The 15,710-nt window shown below is 46.3% G+C and overlaps 1 long non-coding RNA gene across 12 annotated transcripts in view; it reads left to right on the top strand.

The window, feature by feature from the left end:
- The window catches only part of LOC119035796 (uncharacterized), a 155,858-nt gene that overhangs the window by 120,979 nt on the left and 19,169 nt on the right, over nucleotides 1–15,710 (top strand). For 8 of the 12 annotated variants that reach the window (XR_008391203.1, XR_008391202.1, XR_008391200.1 and 5 more), the window contains 2 exons: nucleotides 12,532–12,630; nucleotides 15,083–15,158. This is a non-coding gene — a long non-coding RNA (uncharacterized LOC119035796). Of the gene's footprint in view, nucleotides 1–12,528; nucleotides 12,631–15,037; nucleotides 15,159–15,457; nucleotides 15,537–15,710 lie in introns of all 12 variants that reach the window. The other 4 variants (XR_008391197.1, XR_008391199.1, XR_008391196.1 and 1 more) reach the window with 4 other exon arrangements.

Here is a 15,710-nt window from a genome sequence, read left to right as displayed (position 1 = left end):
CTCCTCGGCCAAACCCTCTCTTGAGGGGACAACCCAAGTGGCACCTCCCTGAGACCTCTTTCCTCTAGGTCCTTCAGCTCCTAGCCACATGCTGGGCTGAGGTAGGGAGGATGCACAGTGGGCGAGGAAGCAGGCAGGGGCACAGGCACGAGGAATTGAGTATCAGGCCACATTTCCAGGGCGGCACCCAAATTGTCTTCTTTGCCTTCCTCATGCACGGCAGGCTGGTGAACAAGAATGGGTGACCTGTGTACCAGCTGCAGAGTCCTTTCCTCCCCTGTTCTGAGGGAGAAGAGACTGTTCAAGCTGCCAGGCTCTCTCTCCTGGAGGAAAGTGAGCACCCAGGCTGGGCCTCAGGAGAGGAAGAGGCCCCCATGGAGGCAGGAACTAAGTGGTGATTCTTATCAGGTAAACCTTAAGTCTCAAGCTGAGTGAGACTTAAGACAGGTGCTGTGTGTGTGTGAGTTGGTTATTAGTGCAAATGTGGAAGCTGGGCTTCAGGGCGGTGACTGCCAGTCCCCTAGGAGCAGAGTATCAAGGGGGATCCCTGGAGATCAGCCAGCAGGTGGGGCAGCCCCATCGCAGAGGCTTGATGGATGCCTGGGCGAGGAGTTCGAGCTTGACTTGTATGGTGGAGGACCAGTAAGGTTTATCTGGCTTCTAGGTGTAGGTTGGAGTAAAGCAGCAGTGAAGAATCAAACTGGAAAGCCAGGACAGTAGTCAGACTCAGGGTCTGAGTTTGAGATGGTGGGAAGGAGACAGGCAGGCAGCAACGTAAAGCTCTAATCTGTCTGCACTTGAGAATGGCTTGGGAAGAGCAATTAAAGCTGGTTTCTCAGGTGCCCCTAATGAGAAGCCAGGCTCAAGAAGCCCTGGTCTAAACCTAGGGGCATCTGCCCCGTTGTGACCCAAAGGGTGGTCCCTGGACCAGCAGGAAGGCAGCATGAGCTGCAAGCTGGTTAGAAACATAGCATCTCATCCTCACCCAGACCTGCACTTTCATTGAGCCAGAGGTCCAGGTGATTCACATGTACATGGATATTTGAAAAGCCCTGGCCTAGAACATTCTGATCCCTCTAGTTAATTAAGGAGCAACTCATGGCCCTCACAGAACCCCTCTTCCCTGATAATGACCGCACACTGAATGCTGACCATTCCTCCAGCAGTGAGAAGTGATTTCTCTTGCGTTTATCCAGAAAACATTTATTTTTATACTTCTATTTTGAAATAATCTCAGACTTATAGAAAAGTTGCAAGAGTAACAAAGAATTTCCATATACATTTTACCTATTTTCTCCCAATATTAATTTTTACCAATTAATATTATCATTTAATCTCATTCTGTCTTTCTCTGTATCTATATGCATATGAACTATGTAAAAATTATAAATATGATACACATTTACTTCTCTACACTTAAGTGTTTATTTCCTAAAAACTAAGGAATCCTGTTACATAATCACAATACAGTGATCAAGACCAGGAAATTAACATTGGTATAGTACTGTTACTATCTAATCTGCAGAGCTTATTTCATTTTCCCAATTATCCTGTCAATGACCTTTGTAGCAAAAGAAACCAGTTGTTTTCTGGTCCAGGATCCGATCGAGCCACATGGAGCATTTGGTGGTTATGTCTCTTTGGTCTCCTTTAACCTGAACAAATCTTCAATCTGTCTTTGTCTTTCATGACCTTACCATTCTTGGAGAGCCCTGGCTGCTGCTTTTGTAGAACGCGAATCTACACTTGGGTGACTGACACTTTCTCATGATCAGAGTCATGTTATGTGTTTTTGGCAGGGACACCCAGAAAGGCCATGCTTGTCCCAGCGTGTGCTGTCAGGAGGCACGGGGTGCCACTTTAATCAGTTGGTCAAAGTGGTTTCTGCCAGGTTTCTCCACTGTGAACCATTTTTTCCTGTGTGTTTAATGTCTTCTGGGTTGATACTATGAGAAATGTAGTATATGTTGTATGTATAATATATAAATAGCTGGTTTCTCATCAGATTGGCACCCACTAGATCCATGGATGACCCTTGCCCAAAATGCTGATTTTTAACTCTATCCTCCACATTTATTAGCTGGTACTCTAGGGAAAAGCTTTCCCTTCCTGTTTCTTTCTTTATTGTTTATTCATATCATTGTGGATTCACAGACTCTTATTATCCCATCAGTTATACTCTGTTATTGCTATTGTTTATTTTGATGCTCAAATTGTTTTAGATATAGCCTCAGGAATCTTCTCAAACCGGCTCCTGTCTTCTTGGGACATGTCCTCATCATAATCTGTGCCTTATTTTCTTTTTTTTTTTTTTAATATTTTATTTATTTATCTTTAGAGGGGAAGGGAAGGAGAGAGGGAGAGAAACATCAATGTATGGTTGCCTTTTGTGTGTCCCCTGCTGGGAACTGGCCTGCAAGGAACTGGTCTGCAATCTAGGCATGTGCCCTGACTGGGAATCGAACCGCGATTGTCTGGTTTGCAGGCCTGCGCTCAATCCACTGAGCTACACCAGCCAGGGCGCTGTGCCCTTATTTTCTGTCACAAGATGTTCCAGGTTCATCTTGTATCTTCCTTGTACCCACGCTGGTTCTCTTCGATGGAGTCTGGTATGCAGAAACCAGGATCTGGGTGTTAGGTGTGCTCATTGCTCCTGGGATGTCAGGGCTCATAGGTCCTCTCAGTGGTCAGAGTGCTAAGACAAAAATATGTACCACATCTGTATATATTTCTACATCACCCTCTATAATAAAATTTTGAGTTCCTACTGATACCTTCAATTCCATCCCACCACCACAGGATTTATTTCTAACTTTTCCCTCTTCCATATTTGAACATCTCTCCCCAACAATGAGAAACCTGGCTCCAGGTTACTTATTTGTTCAATTCTAGAATACCCAGAAAATAGTTTCTGAATTACCCATATACTCATGAAAAACACAACTCAGTTATTAATCGCCTACTCAGCGCTAGATGTGGGTGGTCCTAGGCAGCAGGTGAGATAGATTATGACATCAGACTGCAGTCATCTAAAGAAGAGTGAAGGCTTGAAGGTGTGCAAGGCTTTGCAGGTGTGCAAGGCTCTCAGAGTCAGTCTGCAGGTATTACTTTATCTCGAGGACAAAATGTTCCCATCAGGAGGCCAGCTGGAGTCAGAGACCAAAGGCCACAAGTGATCCGGTGGCAATGCTGAGGGAGTGGCCAGTCTCCAGGCCCCAGAGAGGTGACCTGGCCTGCCCACCTGGTCCTTAGCCACCGAGAGCACATTGAGGCAGCTGTCTAGCTGACGCCACCACACATTCCAGTTCCATCAGTCACTGGCCTATCTAGTTGCCAAGCAACCCAGGGTAATAAATGCAGCTTCCCTGGCTATGTGGTAGGGAAGGCAAATTCTGGTCGGGCTACTCTGACCATCAACTCTGCCCATCTGTTCCGTCCCTCATTGTGGGCTCATAAACTGGTTCTTAAGTACTGACTGTTCAGGTATTGTGGTCCAGTCTTCCCCAAGCCTGGATTGGGGAGAATTCTTTAAGGCTCATGTTGCCGTTGGGCTTGCCTGGGGACAGCCTCGTCCTGCTCTGCCTCTCTGAGCTCTTATTAGAGCATCTTCCTGCCTAGGAAGTATGTGAGGTGGATCCTGACCTCTAGGTATTTACAGCCTGAAGAGGGAGACAGTCAGGCCTGGTTCTGTGTCCCCTCCCATCTGTGCAGGGATCCTTCCCACAGGGAGGATCATGTGGAGGGTCACATGGAGGGGGTCAGAAAGGGCTCCATGGAGGAGATCTTTAACCTGAGTCTTGAAAGACAAGTGGCCATTTCCTAAGAAGACACTGGGGAGGGGGAGAAGTTAGGAAAGGGCGGAAGGACCAGTGGGCAGGCTTGGGAAGTAACTTGGGACCAGGGCGAGGGCCAAGTGTAGAGGATCCTGAATGACCTTTGAGAAAACTCCAGAAGGCCAGGGATAGCCAATGCCGCATTTCTTCAGCTCTAAGATGCGTACAATTAAAAAGTGCATTATAAATTTAATAATGTTTTTGGAGGGAAAAAATAACCCTTGTAACATAAATATATATACCATGGTACACGCTAATTTAAGCAACAGTAAAATGTGTGTGGGCATGGTAGTGGTGGGTGTAGGTCCTAAAATGGAGAAAACACTTGACTTCAGCTCAGGTTCCAAGTCAGATCCATGTAGCTGCCTGATGGGTGGCGCTGGAAAGGATTCTGGGACCGTGTTCAGACACAGCCAGAAAGATGCCGTGATTGATTCATGATTGATTTGTGAAAGATGCTGGGATGTCTGCCCTGGGAGCAAGCGCAGAGAATGTGCCCCTGCTTCTTCTGCTGTGGGTAATCAGGGCTCCATCCCTAGGTAATGTGGGTGCCATGGAAGGGTTGTAGTCAGGTAAGTGACAGTTGATAATCTGCATTTGTCATGCCTCTGGGCCTCAGTTCATAATTTCAGTGAGGTGTAAGGAAATGTCATTTAAAAATGATTTTCTGAAATTAAAGCTAATTACGTCCAATTCTGTGTCCCCATTCAGCTAGCCTTTTGAGACAGTTACTCTCAGTCTTTCCGGGGTTCCTCGCTGCTGTGGATTGGAGAAAGGTTCAGAATCTTAAGAAGTACTAAAGCACAGGGCAGGGTGGGGGTTGCAAGTCACAGATGCCTGGGCATACTCTTACCATGGAGAGGCCATGCTCCTGTCCACATAATGCCTTAGGCCATGTGGCTGTACTGCTTCCGGTAGGGAGAGCATTGGAAGCCCAATCTGAGGTCCTGCCTTCTTAGGGACACCAGGCAGCCCTTCCCTGTGATGTTCCACCACTTCTTCAGGCTGAGGCCGCTGGGTGGTGTGTGGGTGCCTGTTCTCTCCAAAACTGCCTACCATCCAGCCCAGAGGGGGACAGATCATCCCCCTCACCTCCTCTTACACACCCAAAGGCCACCCTCCTCATCCAGGGCCTCAAACAGATGCTCATCCTTGGGTTTAGGCAGGGACAAAAGATGGAAAGAAAAGTATTATACCTTCCAGGCCCAGTGTCCCTTCCAGGTACATAAGAGGGCCCTAAGAGGCCAGGCTACTTACTGAGATGGAGGAATTGGGAGCAAAAGCACATATTAGCATTGTCATATCTCACAGCCTGGGGAGGGGCACCAGGAGTAAGACTGGGTGGAGGGAGGTAGTCTAGTGAGGATTCTGTGCTGGCCCAGGGGCAGGCTGAAGAGGCTCCATGAGAAAGGGGGACCGATTCTGGAGGTAACAGGAGGAGGAATCAACAGGACCTGGGGACATCAGTTATGGGATGTGAGAGAGGGACAAGTCTAAGGCAGTGGTTCTTACTGGGGATGATTTTGCCTCCAGAACACTTCTAGCAATGTCTGGGGACATTTTTTGTTGTTGTCACAACTTGGTGGACAACAGCAGGGCTGTTGGCATCTAGTGGGTAAAGGCCAGGGATGCTTCTGATCCTCCCACAGTGCCCAGGGTGCTGCCCCGAACACACAGTTCTTTAGCCCCAAATGTCAACAGTGCACAGGCTGAGAAACTGGCCTAAGGTGACACACAGGTTGCTGATTTGACAGTTTCTTTCTAAGTCTCACAAAACTCCTGCAATGTCTGTTTTATCCACATTTAACAGATGGGGGAACCGAAACCAGGGGAGGTTAGTCTGCCCAATGGTCAGTTGCTCCAATGGTCAAGGCTGAGCTGAGGTTGGAGTTTAAGCCGACCTGACTTAGAATGTTTGATTTAGTCTGCTGGGGCAGTCTGGACAAAGATTTGGTCAAAATGAATTTAGGTTGTTTTCATCTATTACAAATAGAGCAAGGCAAGACAAAGTGGGTGGAAAGGCATTTGAAAGGCTGAAGTATTTAACAAATAGGTTTTGTTTAACTAAACAGTGTGTAAGGTATCTATAAAACTCATGAACACGAAACGTTCATTGTTATTTGATCAGCTTATGAAAATAAAAAGTTCATACAAATCATCCACCAAGTAGAGGAGACATAATTTTTAAGGAGAAAAAACCCCCTAATACCTCCACAGAATTCCAGATCCTTTTCTTTGATTGTTACGTTGTTAATTTTTCATTATTTAAATTCCCTTTAGTGTTTTTTTGGTTTGTTTTATTCTTTTTTTTACAAAAGCAATAAGTGCTCATTATGGGAAAACTAGAAAATGAGGTCAGTCCAATTATATATATAAATAAACTTCATGAAGAACCATGCACCCACTCACGCTCCTTAGGTTAAGCATGGCATATTTTTCTAGACCTCTCTCTTTAGACGTTCATACGGATGTATTTCCTTCTTTCTTTCTCTTTCACTCTCTCATTCTCATTTTTTCTTTATTCCCTCTTAGCAAAAGTAGGCTATGAAGTGCTTTCTGTTTTGTGAACCACCATACTTGGTATTTGATTGAAACAATTCCCCATTTTTGGACACGCAGCTCAGTTACACCACTTTGCTATTAGAAAGCTCACAGTACAGCAATGAAAGGAAAGGACTGCAGCCACGTGCAGCACATGCAGATCTCACGGCCGTGTGGAGGGAGAGAAGCCGCACACAGACATGTACAGCAGGAACCCATTTATAGAATAAAGCAAATAGGCAGAGCAAAACCACAGTGCGTAGAAGGCAAGGCTCAGGAGGCCAAATTATAAAGACAAGGAAAGGTATGATTGTGGCAGAAGCAGGGCAGCTGAGATGCTGAGTCAGGAAAGGCATTTGGGGACCCCTGGGGGTCAGCAGCTTCTTCATTCTTGACTGGGTTACATTCGCTTGGTGTTTATAATAATTATTCATTAAGCAGCACATTTATGTTCTCTGCACTTTTATCTATGTGCATGACATTTCACAATACATCTTAAGAAATGAACAGAATTCAAAAATTGGTTGAAATATTGACTGGAAACTTAAAGCAGGAGTAAAGCAAATTTAAGCAAACTACTTTAAAAAGGTACAAAAGGATGTACTCCAGCTCTGTGCTTCATCAGAACCCCAATTTTAAAAAACAATGTGGAGTATGCTTTTATTTTTTTTTTCACTGCAGGAATTTATTTTTTTTAATTTTTATTTTTTTAATTGATTATGCTGTTACAGTTGTTCTATTCCCCCCTTCATTCCCCTCCACCCTACCCCCCCATCCCCACCATTACCCCCCTTTAGTTTATGACCATGTGTCTCAAGTCCTTTAGATTCTATATTTCCCATGCTATTCTTGCCCCCCCATCTATTTTCTTTCTACTGTCTATGCTACTTATTTTCTGTACCTTCTCCCCCCATCTCCTCCTCCCACTCCCCTGTTGCTAACCCTCCTTGAGATCTTCATTTCTATGTTTCCACTCCTGATCTAGCTGTCCTTTTAGTTTGCTTTCGTTTTAGGTGTGGTTGTTAATAACTGTGAGTTTGTTGTCCTTTCACTGTTCATGTTTCTTTAACTTCTTTTTCTTAGATAAGTCCCTTTAACATTTCATATAATAAGGGCTTGGTGATGATGAACTCCTTGAATTTGATCTTATCTGAGAAGCACCTTATCTGTCCTTCCATTCTAAATGAAAGTTTTGCTGGATAGAGCAATCTTGGTTGTAGGTCTTCGGTTTTCATGACTTGGAATACCTCTTTCCAGCCCCTTCTTGCCTGTAAGGTCTCTTTTGAGAAATCCGCTGACAGTCTGATGGGGACTCCTTTGTAGGTGACTGTCCCCTTAGCTCTTGCTGCTTCTAGGATTCTCTCCTTCATTTTAATCTTAGCTAATGTAATTATGATGTGCCTTGGTGTGTTCCTTCTTGGGTCCAACTTCTTTGGGACTCTCTGAGCTTCCTGGATTTCCTGGAACTCTATTTCCTTTGCCAGATTGGGGAAATTCTCCTTTATTATTTGTTCAAATAAGTTTTCCACTGGTGGCTGTGCCTTTCCCCCTTCTGGTACCCCTATAATTCGGATGTTGGAGCGTTTAAAGATGTCCTGGAGGTTCCTAAGCCTCTCCTCATTTCTTTGAATTCTTGCTTCTTGACTCTTTTCTGTTTGGCCATTATTTGCTTTCTTCTGGTCCACTCCATTGATTTGAGTCCCAGTTTTCTTTTCATCGCTATTGGTTTCCTGTGCAATTCCGTTCATTTCAATTAGTTTTGCCTTCATATGTTTCTCTAATTTGTGGCTATAATCAACCAGTTCTGTGAGGATCCTGATGACCAGTGTTTTAAACTGTGCGTCTGAGAGTTTTGCTATTTCTTCATCGCTTAGGTCTATGGGCTCAGAGATTTTGAGAATTTGCAACATTTTTGGTCTCTTCTGGCCCTTTAAGTGTGAGAAGAGGCGCCTTGGACTCCCAGGTCGCTGGGTTGTGACGCTGTATGTGGGGGTGTGGTCAGAGCGGGGAAATGGCGGCGCCCTCTGCTGCCGCTTGCTGCGGGGACACCGGGCCCCGTCGAACCGCCCACTCCCTCGCCTGTCCGCTCGCGCACAAATAGGCGAACCCAGTCAACACGCAGCACCGCTTCCCCGCTGTCTCCTCCGCGGTCGCTCGCCTGGTCACTCGCTGGGTCGCTCACTAGGTCCAACCCTGCGCCTGGATTCCGCTTCTGGATTCCGCGCCTGAGCCCGTCTGACCGAGTCCTCCTGTGCAATCCCGCTCCACCAGCCACTGGTTTCGCCCCTTACCGGTCAGGCTGCAGAATTTGTTGTTAACGGACTTCCGAAAAGTTTAATTTTCCGTGTTCTGGCTGTGTTTTGTGTTGCTAATATTTAGTTGTCCCTAAACTTGGTTGTGTGAGAAGGCACGGCACATCCACCTATACCTCCATCTTGGCGGAAGTCTGGAGTATGCTTTTAGACAAAATGGTCTAGAATTGTTTTTCCTCCAACCTGTTCTCAACCAGACTGTTTTCTATCAGATCGCTTTTGTTTTTGACCAAATCATCTGGATTATGCTAAAGCCTAGGCATTTTCCGGGGCCCTCATGGTTGTGCTTCCCCATAGCCCTGATGGTGATAAAGTCCTTAGTTTGCAATAAAAGCCTCTCTGTTTGTTCTACCGTCTTCTCTTGGTGCATGTGACATTGGAGATAGTGTTCTACCTCTGCTCTAAGCCTGAAGTGTGTCTCTGCCTCTTACCCACTCGTCTGTGAACCCGCCCACAGACGTGTATCACTGAACCTGCACTCTGTGCCAGGTGCTGTTGCGGGTGCTAGGATAGCCGCGGGGGTGAGTTCAGCCTCTGCTCTGGCAGAGCCCTGTTTTTAAGTCAGACAAAATTATAATATGTCATGTGGTAATAAGAAGAAATGAATCAGGGCAAGGGGCTAGCTGGTAGAAAGTGATGAGGGGTGTGCAATGTTATGGACTTGTGGGCACCTCATGGACAAGGTGACATTTGCACAGACACCTGAGCGAAGCGCCATAACTGGCCATAAAGGTGTCAGGGGAAGGCATTCCAGGTGGAAGGAGTAGCAAGTGCAAAGGCCCTGGGTGTTCTGGGAACGGCCACAGGTGGGGGAGGGTAGGGCGGAGGGAAGGTGTGAGGGGGAGGGTGATGGGACACTGAGTCAGAGAGTAGGGCCCAGTCAGGTGGAGACTTGCCATTGAAGAGACTCAGATGTGCTGTTGAGCAGGCTGGAGCTCCACAGGAGGGTTTTGTGTCATGGAAGGCTTCGATTTGATGTCTGTTTTAAAAGGACCTTGTGGGGCTTGGGAGAGCCTGGGGGTGGGGTGGGGGAACAGAGCCAGGGAGGAAGCCAAGAGACAAGCTTGGGTTTTGCTGAGGCCTGGGGTTGCCCTGAGCTCATTTGGTGGCCCCTCTTTCACTCTGGGCTGCTCTCTGGCCTATAGAAGTGACACAGGAGGGCTTCCCTCTGCAGTGGTCCCTTCACTGTGGAGACTCAGCATTGAGCCCTTTCTCTCTTTGACATGCTGGCTGCAAACAGGGCTTCCCTCAGTCCATTCATGGCCAAGTTCAGGAGGCTGTTCTTATCTCTGTCTAAGATGCCCCCTCACTTCTGCCTGCTGATCACATTTTGGGGTCCTGATTCTGTCAGGCTACTTGAGTACCACCTTGCTATCTTGGGGTCACCCTGGATGTGGGGAATGTGTCATCCACACCTGATTCCAAATTACTGTATTCACGTCAAATGGTATTGACGTCAAATGGTATTCATGTCAACCCCAACAGGGTTGGGGACAGTGTTCCATTCATGATACTGGACATTTTCTTGCAGGTTGACCTGCATCCAGTAATTTAATTTTGGTGAGGCCACAAGTAATTTGTTAATAAAATGCTGAAATTTTAAAGTTATTTTCTTTTTAAAAACATGCAACAGGGTAGATTCCAAGCTCGTTGTGTAAAACGTCATTCTCATTCGTTTGCAATCCAGTGCACTTTCTTGAGTTGGGGAAAGAGGGTGCTGTTCCTTCCCCTCTGACAGGCGACTCAGACCCAGGTCGGTTCTGCCACTGTCTGCAGCCTCTGTGGAAACCCCAGAGAGCCCTGGTTCTTGGAGACGGTGGAGTCGGGATTACCTGCAGCCTTGAGGCAGCTCCCTTTTATTCTTTGGCAGATTTGTGTCCAGTACTTAACCCCCCCCCCCACAATCCCACACTTACCTTTCCTCTCCATACTCTCAACTTCAATATACTCAGTCTTGCTTAGTCAGTCTCACTTTCCTCTGCTTGCAAAAGAATAGGCCAGAGGGGTTTCTTATTATACACAGGCAACGCTCTTATACAACCTTGTCTTCCTCGTTCTCTAAAATGTGGGTTTGAAATGATTTCCAAAATTACATCTATTAAAATAGAAAAAAATAAAATAAAAAGCAAGGTCAGAGAAAAGACTAAGGGGAATTTAGGACACAAATATACAAATCACAGGGTTGCATGTAATTACTGAAGGTGAGGTATGAATTTGGCTCTGAGCTTCCCGGCAGCCAAAGCAAGAAGAGAAAAATGATCCATTTAATGATTCACTGTTTCCCTGAGGAAACACACCCACTCTTCAGGGAAAGCCGTAGGATTTCTGGACTGAGTTCTGAAAAGTTGTTTTTCCCAACATTAAAGGATCTCAGTGTGATGAAGAGCAAGCAGTGCCCCTCACATGCACTCCCTCCCCCACACACACCTCCCTGCCATGGGTCCTGTCCTGCTGTCTGTTTCCGCTGATGCCTCTTTTGGGCACAGTGTCGTTCCATGCCCCATGCTGGTCTGCACTTGACTGGCTGCTGCTTTGACCAAAGCTTTGAACTGCAAAGGTGCAGAGATTTGTCACAACTTCTGCAGTTACCCAGAGTTTATACTGAAAGTGTGGTGTCTTCGTTGATTGTCTGGCTAGAGCTCTAGCTACTACTGTTTCCTTTTTGTTGGAAAGATACATGGAAATGCTAGGACTTTGGGCATCTCCCACATTTCTGATGAAATTCTTGCAAAAGGTAGGCATTTAAGCAAGGGCCTCTCTCTCCTAGCCACCCCAGCACTGCCTGGTTGCTCTTTGAGAGTCTCTGAGCTTCCCTGGAGGGGTTTTAGGGTCTGACTTTCTCAACAGCACCTAGATGAGGCACCACCTGAAAAATGCCCCCTTCCCCACTGTTGGCCACATTCTGTCCCTGAGTCACCCTCTTCTCTGCTCCCCCTTTCAGTTTAACCACTTCCTGCCCACTGTTGTCTAAATAGCACAGTCAGAATGACATGTTTGAACACTCCCCTACCATCTAATGTCATTTTCCCCGGGCTGATTACTTTGCTGAGTGTCAGAATTTGGTCTTACAGTACTCCAACCTTTCTCCTCCTCAGTAAAATCATCGTCATCGCTCATAAGTGTTAACTTCCTGAACATCAGGCACTGGGCCGGACTCTTTTTAATCCCTTATCTCAATCCTCGCAAAGTCCTGGGAAGTAAGTACAGTTAGTTCTCTCTATGCACAGGTTTTACATCTGTGAATTTAATCAACCAATATAAAAATATTCTTAAAAAAACCCCCAGCAAGTTCTAAAAAGCAAAACTTGAATTTGCCAATTGCTGAGCCCTACACTGAATCCCTGTGGATGCAGCAATGTGCGGGGACCCCCTGTGACAGCCGTTGTGCCAGTGTAGGTTATGTACACATACTGTGCCATTTTATATAAGGGGCTTAAACATCCTTGGATTTTGGTATCCGAGAGGGAGAGTGCCCTGGAACCAATTCCCCTTGGATCCTGAGGGATGACTGTATTATCCTCACTTTACAGACAAGTCATCCAGAGAGTAAAGGATGGAGTTGGCATTGGGTCTTGGATCCATCTGACTAGAGAGTCTGTGTGATTGACCATCACCCAGAACCCCCTTCCCACAGAGCTAAAGGGCATGGCATCTAAGGCACCCCATCCCCCCAGAGTCCCTCATTCCACCTGGCCAACTCACTTATCTTCATTGGTCATAGTTGTTAGCTCCAGTGCTTTATGATAATAGCATCTTCCTTGGGGGGGGGGGGGATGGAATATCAGCAAGGCAAAGCAAGGGTTTGTCAGACATTCTGTTTTTAACGAAATTAACTTTCTTAGCAGATGACCGTTGGGTCTCCCATCCCCACTGGACACTCTGCAGGACTGGGGACAGCTCCAAGATGTTACCCAGCCTGGCCATCTGGGTGGCCAACACGATTGGTGAGCTGGTGTGTTTCTCCCTTTCCTCTCTCCCATAGGCCCTTTCAGGCGCATGGATTCCTTAAAGGTAGGCATATTCTGACCCAGAGATTTCTATCTTGACTCATTACATACCTCCGCTCCCAGGTGTGGCCAAGGGCATCCTATAAAAGTCTCCTCCCTTTTCTTCCAGGGCCTCAGTGAACCCCTTAAGCCCCTAGTCCCCCAGCTGTGTCTTGTCCTTGGTGCTAAACCCTTTGCTTCTGTGCTAGCTCTTGCCTCAGTTGCCCCACTAAGTCCTGAGCCTGCCTTCATGCACATCAAGGAAAGTCCCCAGAAGCTCCAGCCTGGCAGAGTCTGCCCATCTGTCTGCTGAAAGGAGGTCAGGCACTGTCTCCCACTGTGCAGCTTTTTTCCCTCTGGGCATGTGTTCACCTCTAGTCAGCAGTCAGCAGCCCCATTCGCCTTGACTGCTCTCCTCCAGGAAGCTTCCACATAAGACAGAGTGCATGGAGATCTTGCCACCCAATTAGTGCCAAGCCCTGAACAATGCTTCTTGTGGAGCCCAGCCTGTGGGGTCCTCAGTCATTGGGAGCCAAATGTCCCTACTTGAGGGGGAGGCCTACAAAAGCAATGGGAATAAGGAGCTACTATCCTAGAGATTCTTGGCAGAGAGACTTGGTGTATTCCTCCTCATCTAGGTCATATTTAGGGGACTCCAAGGCCTAGATGGAAGTTGTGCTTAGTAAATACTGGTTGAATAAGTAAAGTGATGTCACAGGGTCCACAACCCAAAAGATGTGGTGTAGAAAGAGTGTCTTCAGTCCTTGAACAGGATGTCTTCCTCCAGGAGCATGCTGGGTGATTGCTATAAGACCCCCAGGAGGTTCAAGTCCGGATTACCCCTCACAATAGACAGGGAAGTTAGGATAGAGGGAAGTGTGATGACTTAGCAGTGACAGTCTGCAGTTACCCCATGCATTCCCAATTTCTGCCCCATTAACTGAAATCTAAGGCACCTCTACAGAAAATGAGCCATTGCATTCAAAGACTTAAAAAAGAAAGTTGCTCTACATGTAATATTAATTACAGTTAGACACGGTCTTGCAAAAATGGAGGAAAAGGAGTGAGGCTCTGGAGTCAGCTCGCTCGCTCTGTGGACTTCAAGTAAAATGCCTCCCCTCTCTCTGCCTGCTTCATCTGTGGCCTGGGGATCATGATGGCACTCCCCTCCCCTCAAGGCTGATGGCGAGGAGGCACCTAGCAGAGCACCAAGTGCCTAGTGAGCACTCAGTACATGAGAATTGACCATTATTGTGACATGGACACATATACCACAATGAAGGACACTTCATTACTGTGGACAAACCAAGTCAGGAAAACTTGGAACAAGATTTGTCAACTTGTGGGAGGCTATCTTTTGTGAGAGCTGGCATCTTAATTATCTGTGGTTCAAAGCTTCCTCTACTCAGCCCTAGTAAATGGGGATCCTGACACCATGGTAGAACTTTCTTTGATGTTGCTGACAATTCGGTCTTTGTTGGGTTTGGTTTGGAGCCTATACAGAAGTGGGACCTAGAATTATATCCTAGACAGGTCAGCACATGGCCTGTGCTTTTTGGAGAAAGTGGAAGAGCTAGGCCAACTTTCCCCAAGTAGAAGTACCAGAAAGATCCTTTTTCACAAGACCCACAGGCTGCATGCCACATAGGTAACTTGGAGGGTGCCATAAAATCTTTTTAAAAATTTTAGCAGTTTTTAGAATAAGTTGTTGCTGGTCAAGAAGGAGAAGACACATTTTTTTCTTCCTTTTGACTCTAAGCAAGTGCTCTCTTGGGGGAGCAAGAGGAGTCAGGTCAGGGTGGTACACTCAGCTCAGGGAACTTGCCAGGCAGAGGACAGGAGCTGCAATGACCTCCACTGAGCTCCTGTGTCAGTTACACTGGGAAGACAGCTCCAGAGGGCAGGGTTTTATGTTTTGTTCATTGGTTTGTCTTCAGCTGTATGACCAAGCCTGGTACAGAGCAGGTGTTCAACCCCTGCTCTGTTAAATGAATTAATAAATTTAAATTAACTCAAGGGGTTACTATGTAAAAGAACTAACCTGAACTGGGTGCTTTTCCTTCTCTTGATGAATTGGGCAATACATGAGGTCTTTCACAGTATACAGTCCTCTCCACACAGGTCCCCTTGCCCACTACACGCTCCCAGCCACCAGACCACCCCCAAGCCCCAAGGAGCTATTCCCTTCCCCAAACACCTGCCTCATTGCACTAACTGTCTTCTTTCTCTGCAAGTCTCCTATCCTAGCAAATACCTCTTTCTCTGGGGCCCGACTCAAATGCCACCACCTATGTGATTTCTCATAGCATGTCCCTATACAACTTTATTCTGCAACTAACTATATTGGTGTCATCTTTCTCATTAGACCGTGGGCTGTTGGAAAGAAAAGGAAATCCTGTTTGTCTTGCAGCCCCAGCATGCTGCCTGCATCAGAGGGGTCACAACGAAGGAGCCAAGAGTGAGTGCAAGAGCAGGGGACACTGATGGTAAGTGGAGTGGCTGGTACTGTTACTAGTTCTGATCAAGAAATAGGCACAACCAAAGCATAGATGGTAGGTAGAAAATAGATAGGGGGGAGGGCAAGAATAGTAGGGGAAATATAGAATCTAAAGAACTTGAGACACGTGGTCATAAACTAAAGGGGGGAATGGTGGGGGAGGGGTGTGCAGGGTGGAGGGGAATGAAGGGGGGGAATAGGACAACTGTAATGGCGTAATCAATAAAATTAAATTAAAAAAGAGAAATAGGTACAACCGAAGTCATACAGCTGAAATTTTTATCACAGGATCCAAGTGCTAAAAACTTTTGACCATTGAATCTTCCATGAAATTGAAAGAAAAAAGGAATCTAATTAATTCAGTTTTGTAAGTAAAAAGCATGAGAGGTTAAACTGGGGTATAAAACATCAGAAGGACCAAGATTTCTTTAATAATGAAATAATTTATTATTTGTTAACAGTTGAACAATACAGAGGTTTACATATACACAGCAAAGATTCTCTAAAACACATATCGTTCTAAAAATGCATGTGCTAACTG

Source organism: Artibeus jamaicensis, unplaced genomic scaffold (genome assembly GCF_021234435.1).
Source record: "Artibeus jamaicensis isolate MK-2021 breed Jamaican fruit bat unplaced genomic scaffold, CSHL_Jam_final contig_3174, whole genome shotgun sequence".
NCBI lineage: Eukaryota > Metazoa > Chordata > Mammalia > Chiroptera > Phyllostomidae > Artibeus > Artibeus jamaicensis.
Note: the sequence above shows the minus strand (reverse complement) of the source record. Positions and strands in the feature narration are given on the sequence as shown.